The sequence below is a fragment of the Grus americana genome, chromosome 33 (assembly GCF_028858705.1).
Source record: "Grus americana isolate bGruAme1 chromosome 33, bGruAme1.mat, whole genome shotgun sequence".
Taxonomy (NCBI): domain Eukaryota; kingdom Metazoa; phylum Chordata; class Aves; order Gruiformes; family Gruidae; genus Grus; species Grus americana.
This window is the reverse complement of record NC_072884.1, coordinates 688,610-694,609: the sequence shown is the minus strand read 5'-3', so window position 1 is coordinate 694,609 and position 6,000 is coordinate 688,610.

The following is a 6,000-nucleotide window of genomic DNA, read 5'->3' as shown; positions in this document are numbered from 1 at the left end:
TAGCGCCTTACGTCACTCTCAGCCAAAATCAGCCTTCACGCCAAAAAAAATGTAAACGTCGAGCCCCTGCTCCCAGGCCAAAGGTGCCAGCCCCAAAAGGGATGCCTGGCCTCAAACCTCCCACAGCGGCCCTCGCACAGCCCCACTCGCATTGGGGCTGCGGGCTCGCCTAGCCGCGCAAGGGCTCAACATAGCGTCTTACGTCACTCTCAGCCAAAATCAGCCTTCACACCAAAAATTGTAAACGTCGAGCCCCTGCTCCCAGGCCAAAGGTGCCAGCCCCAAAAGGGATGCCTGGCCTCAAACCTCCCTCAGCGGCCCTCGCACAGCCCCACTCGCATTGGGGCTGCGGGCTCGCCTAGCCGCGCAAGGGCTCAACATACCGTCTTACGTCACTCTCAGCCAAAATCAGCCTTCACACAAAAAAATTGTAAACGTCGAGCCCCTGCTCCCAGGCCAAAGGTGCCAGCCCCAAAAGGGATGCCTGGCCTCAAACCTCCCTCAGCGGCCCTCGCACAGCCCCACTCGCATTGGGGCTGCGGGCTCGCCTAGCCGCGCAAGGGCTCAACATAGCGTCTTACGTCACTCTCGGCCAAAATCAGCCTTCACACCAAAAAATTGTAAACGTCGAGCCCCTGCTCCCAGGCCAAAGGTGCCAGCCCCAAAAGGGATGCCTGGCCTCAAACCTCCCTCAGCGGCCCTCGCACAGCCCCACTCGCATTGGGGCTGCGGGCTCGCCTAGCCGCGCAAGGGCTCAACATACGTCTTACGTCACTCTCAGCCAAAATCAGCCTTCACACCAAAAATTGTAAACGTCGAGCCCCTGCTCCCAGGCCAAAGGTGCCAGCCCCAAAAGGGATGCCTGGCCTCAAACCTCCCTCAGCGGCCCTCGCACAGCCCCACTCGCATTGGGGCTGCGGGCTCGCCTAGCCGCGCAAGGGCCCAACATAGCGCCTTACGTCACTCCCAGCCAAAATCAGCCTTCACACCAAAAATTGTAAACGTCGAGCCCCTGCTCCCAGGCCAAAGGTGCCAGCCCCAAAAGGGATGCCTGGCCTCAAACCTCCCTCAGCGGCCCTCGCACAGCCCCACTCGCATTGGGGCTGCGGGCTCGCCTAGCCGCGCAAGGGCTCAACATAGCGCCTTACGTCACTCTCAGCCAAAATCAGCCTTCACACCAAAAATTGTAAACGTCGAGCCCCTGCTCCCAGGCCAAAGGTGCCAGCCCCAAAAGGGATGCCTGGCCTCAAACCTCCCTCAGCGGCCCTCGCACAGCCCCACTCGCATTGGGGCTGCGGGCTCGCCTAGCCGCGCAAGGGCCTCAACATACCGTCTTACGTCACTCTCAGCCAAAATCAGCCTTCACACCAAAAATTGTAAACGTCGAGCCCCTGCTCCCAGGCCAAAGGTGCCAGCCCCAAAAGGGATGCCTGGCCTCAAACCTCCCTCAGCGGCCCTCGCACAGCCCCACTCGCATTGGGGCTGCGGGCTCGCCTAGCCGCGCAAGGGCCCAACATAGCGCCTTACGTCACTCTCAGCCAAAATCAGCCTTCACACCAAAAATTGTAAACGTCGAGCCCCTGCTCCCAGGCCAAAGGTGCCAGCCCCAAAACGGATGCCTGGCCTCAAACCTCCCTCAGCGGCCCTCGCACAGCCCCACTCGCATTGGGGCTGCGGGCTCGCCTAGCCGCGCAAGGGCCCAACATACCGTCTTACGTCACTCTCAGCCAAAATCAGCCTTCACACTAAAAAATTGTAAACGTCGAGCCCCTGCTCCCAGGCCAAAGGTGCCAGCCCCAAAAGGGATGCCTGGCCTCAAACCTCCCTCAGCGGCCCTCGCACAGCCCCACTCGCATTGGGGCTGCGGGCTCGCCTAGCCGCGCAAGGGCTCAACATATCGTCTTACGTCACTCTCAGCCAAAATCAGCCTTCACACCAAAAATTGTAAACGTCGAGCCCCTGCTCCCAGGCCAAAGGTGCCAGCCCCAAAAGGGATGCCTGGCCTCAAACCTCCCTCAGCGGCCCTCGCACAGCCCCACTCGCATTGGGGCTGCGGGCTCGCCTAGCCGCGCAAGGGCCCAACATAGCGCCTTACCTCACTCTCAGCCAAAATCAGCCTTCACACCAAAAATTGTAAACGTCGAGCCCCTGCTCCCAGGCCAAAGGTGCCAGCCCCAAAAGGGATGCCTGGCCTCAAACCTCCCTCAGCGGCCCTCGCACAGCCCCACTCGCATTGGGGCTGCGGGCTCGCCTAGCCGCGCAAGGGCTCAACATACCGTCTTACGTCACTCTCAGCCAAAATCACCCTTCACACCAAAAATTGTAAACGTCGAGCCCCTGCTCCCAGGCCAAAGGTGCCAGCCCCAAAAGGGATGCCTGGCCTCAAACCTCCCTCAGCGGCCCTCGCACAGCCCCACTCGCATTGGGGCTGCGGGCTCGCCTAGCCGCGCAAGGGCTCAACATACCGTCTTACCTCACTCTCGGCCAAAATCTGCGTTCACACCAAAAATTGTAAACGTCGAGCCCCTGCTCCCAGGCCAAAGGTGCCAGCCCCAAAAGGGATGCCTGGCCTCAAACCTCCCTCAGCGGCCCTCGCACAGCCCCACTCGCATTGGGGCTGCGGGCTCGCCTAGCCGCGCAAGGGCCCAACATAGCGCCTTACCTCATTCTCGGCCAAAATCAGCCTTCACACTAAAAAATTGTAAACGTCGAGCCCCTGCTCCCAGGCCAAAGGTGCCAGCCCCAAAAGGGATGCCTGGCCTCAAACCTCCCTCAGCGGCCCTCGCACAGCCCCACTCGCATTGGGGCTGCGGGCTCGCCTAGCCGCGCAAGGGCTCAACATAGCGTCTTACGTCACTCTCAGCCAAAATCAGCCTTCACACCAAAAATTGTAAACGTCGAGCCCCTGCTCCCAGGCCAAAGGTGCCAGCCCCAAAAGGGATGCCTGGCCTCAAACCTCCCTCAGCGGCCCTCGCACAGCCCCACTCGCATTGGGGCTGCGGGCTCGCCTAGCCGCGCAAGGGCCCAACATACCGTCTTACGTCACTCTCGGCCAAAATCAGCCTTCACACCAAAAATTGTAAACGTCGAGCCCCTGCTCCCAGGCCAAAGGTGCCAGCCCCAAAAGGGATGCCTGGCCTCAAACCTCCCTCAGCGGCCCTCGCACAGCCCCACTCGCATTGGGGCTGCGGGCTCGCCTAGCCGCGCAAGGGCTCAACATAGCGACTTACCTCACTCTCAGCCAAAATCAGCCTTCACACTCAAAAATTGTAAACGTCGAGCCCCTGCTCCCAGGCCAAAGGTGCCAGCCCCAAAAGGGATGCCTGGCCTCAAACCTCCCTCAGCGGCCCTCGCACAGCCCCACTCGCATTGGGGCTGCGGGCTCGCCTAGCCGCGCAAGGGCCCAACATAGCGTCTTACGTCACTCTCAGCCAAAATCAGCCTTCACACCAAAAATTGTAAACGTCGAGCCCCTGCTCCCAGGCCAAAGGTGCCAGCCCCAAAAGGGATGCCTGGCCTCAAACCTCCCTCAGCGGCCCTCGCACAGCCCCACTCGCATTGGGGCTGCGGGCTCGCCTAGCCGCGCAAGGGCCCAACATACCGTCTTACCTCACTCTCGGCCAAAATCAGCCTTCACACCAAAAATTGTAAACGTCGAGCCCCTGCTCCCAGGCCAAAGGTGCCAGCCCCAAAACGGATGCCTGGCCTCAAACCTCCCTCAGCGGCCCTCGCACAGCCCCACTCGCATTGGGGCTGCGGGCTCGCCTAGCCGCGCAAGGGCTCAACATAGCGCCTTACTCACTCTCGGCCAAAATCAGCCTTCACACTAAAAAATTGTAAACGTCGAGCCCCTGCTCCCAGGCCAAAGGTGCCAGCCCCAAAAGGGATGCCTGGCCTCAAACCTCCCTCAGCGGCCCTCGCACAGCCCCACTCGCATTGGGGCTGCGGGCTCGCCTAGCCGCGCAAGGGCTCAACATACCGTCTTACGTCACTCTCAGCCAAAATCAGCCTTCACACCAAAAATTGTAAACGTCGAGCCCCTGCTCCCAGGCCAAAGGTGCCAGCCCCAAAAGGGATGCCTGGCCTCAAACCTCCCTCAGCGGCCCTCGCACAGCCCCACTCGCATTGGGGCTGCGGGCTCGCCTAGCCGCGCAAGGGCTCAACATACCGTCTTACGTCACTCTCGGCCAAAATCAGCCTTCACACCAAAAATTGTAAACGTCGAGCCCCTGCTCCCAGGCCAAAGGTGCCAGCCCCAAAAGGGATGCCTGGCCTCAAACCTCCCTCAGCGGCCCTCGCACAGCCCCACTCGCATTGGGGCTGCGGGCTCGCCTAGCCGCGCAAGGGCTCAACATAGTAGCTTACCTCACTCTCGGCCAAAATCAGCCTTCACACTCCAAAATTGTAAACGTCGAGCCCCTGCTCCCAGGCCAAAGGTGCCAGCCCCAAAAGGGATGCCTGGCCTCAAACCTCCCTCAGCGGCCCTCGCACAGCCCCACTCGCATTGGGGCTGCAGGCTCGCCTAGCCGCGCAAGGCCTCAACATACCGTCTTACGTCACTCTCAGCCAAAATCAGCCTTCACACCAAAAATTGTAAACGTCGAGCCCCTGCTCCCAGGCCAAAGGTGCCAGCCCCAAAAGGGATGCCTGGCCTCAAACCTCCCTCAGCGGCCCTCGCACAGCCCCACTCGCATTGGGGCTGCGGGCTCGCCTAGCCGCGCAAGGGCTCAACATAGCGTCTTACGTCACTCTCGGCCAAAATCAGCCTTCACACTAAAAATTGTAAACGTCGAGCCCCTGCTCCCAGGCCAAAGGTGCCAGCCCCAAAAGGGATGCCTGGCCTCAAACCTCCCTCAGCGGCCCTCGCACAGCCCCACTCGCATTGGGGCTGCGGGCTCGCCTAGCCGCGCAAGGGCTCAACATAGCGCCTTACGTCACTCTCAGCCAAAATCAGCCTTCACACTAAAAAATTGTAAACGTCGAGCCCCTGCTCCCAGGCCAAAGGTGCCAGCCCCAAAAGGGATGCCTGGCCTCAAACCTCCCTCAGCGGCCCTCGCACAGCCCCACTCGCATTGGGGCTGCGGGCTCGCCTAGCCGCGCAAGGGCCCAACATAGCGCCTTACCTCACTCTCAGCCAAAATCAGCCTTCACACTAAAAAATTGTAAACGTCGAGCCCCTGCTCCCAGGCCAAAGGTGCCAGCCCCAAAAGGGATGCCTGGCCTCAAACCTCCCTCAGCGGCCCTCGCACAGCCCCACTCGCATTGGGGCTGCGGGCTCGCCTAGCCGCGCAAGGGCTCAACATAGCGCCTTACGTCACTCTCAGCCAAAATCAGCCTTCACACCAAAAATTGTAAACGTCGAGCCCCTGCTCCCAGGCCAAAGGTGCCAGCCCCAAAAGGGATGCCTGGCCTCAAACCTCCCTCAGCGGCCCTCGCACAGCCCCACTCGCATTGGGGCTGCGGGCTCGCCTAGCCGCGCAAGGGCTCAACATAGCGCCTTACGTCACTCTCAGCCAAAATCAGCCTTCACACTAAAAAATTGTAAACGTCGAGCCCCTGCTCCCAGGCCAAAGGTGCCAGCCCCAAAAGGGATGCCTGGCCTCAAACCTCCCTCAGCGGCCCTCGCACAGCCCCACTCGCATTGGGGCTGCGGGCTCGCCTAGCCGCGCAAGGGCCCAACATAGCGTCTTACGTCACTCTCAGCCAAAATCAGCCTTCACACTAAAAATTGTAAACGTCGAGCCCCTGCTCCCAGGCCAAAGGTGCCAGCCCCAAAAGGGATGCCTGGCCTCAAACCTCCCTCAGCGGCCCTCGCACAGCCCCACTCGCATTGGGGCTGCGGGCTCGCCTAGCCGCGCAAGGGCCCAACATACCGTCTTACGTCACTCTCAGCCAAAATCAGCCTTCACACCAAAAATTGTAAACGTCGAGCCCCTGCTCCCAGGCCAAAGGTGCCAGCCCCAAAAGGGATGCCTGGCCTCAAACCTCCCTCAGCGGCCC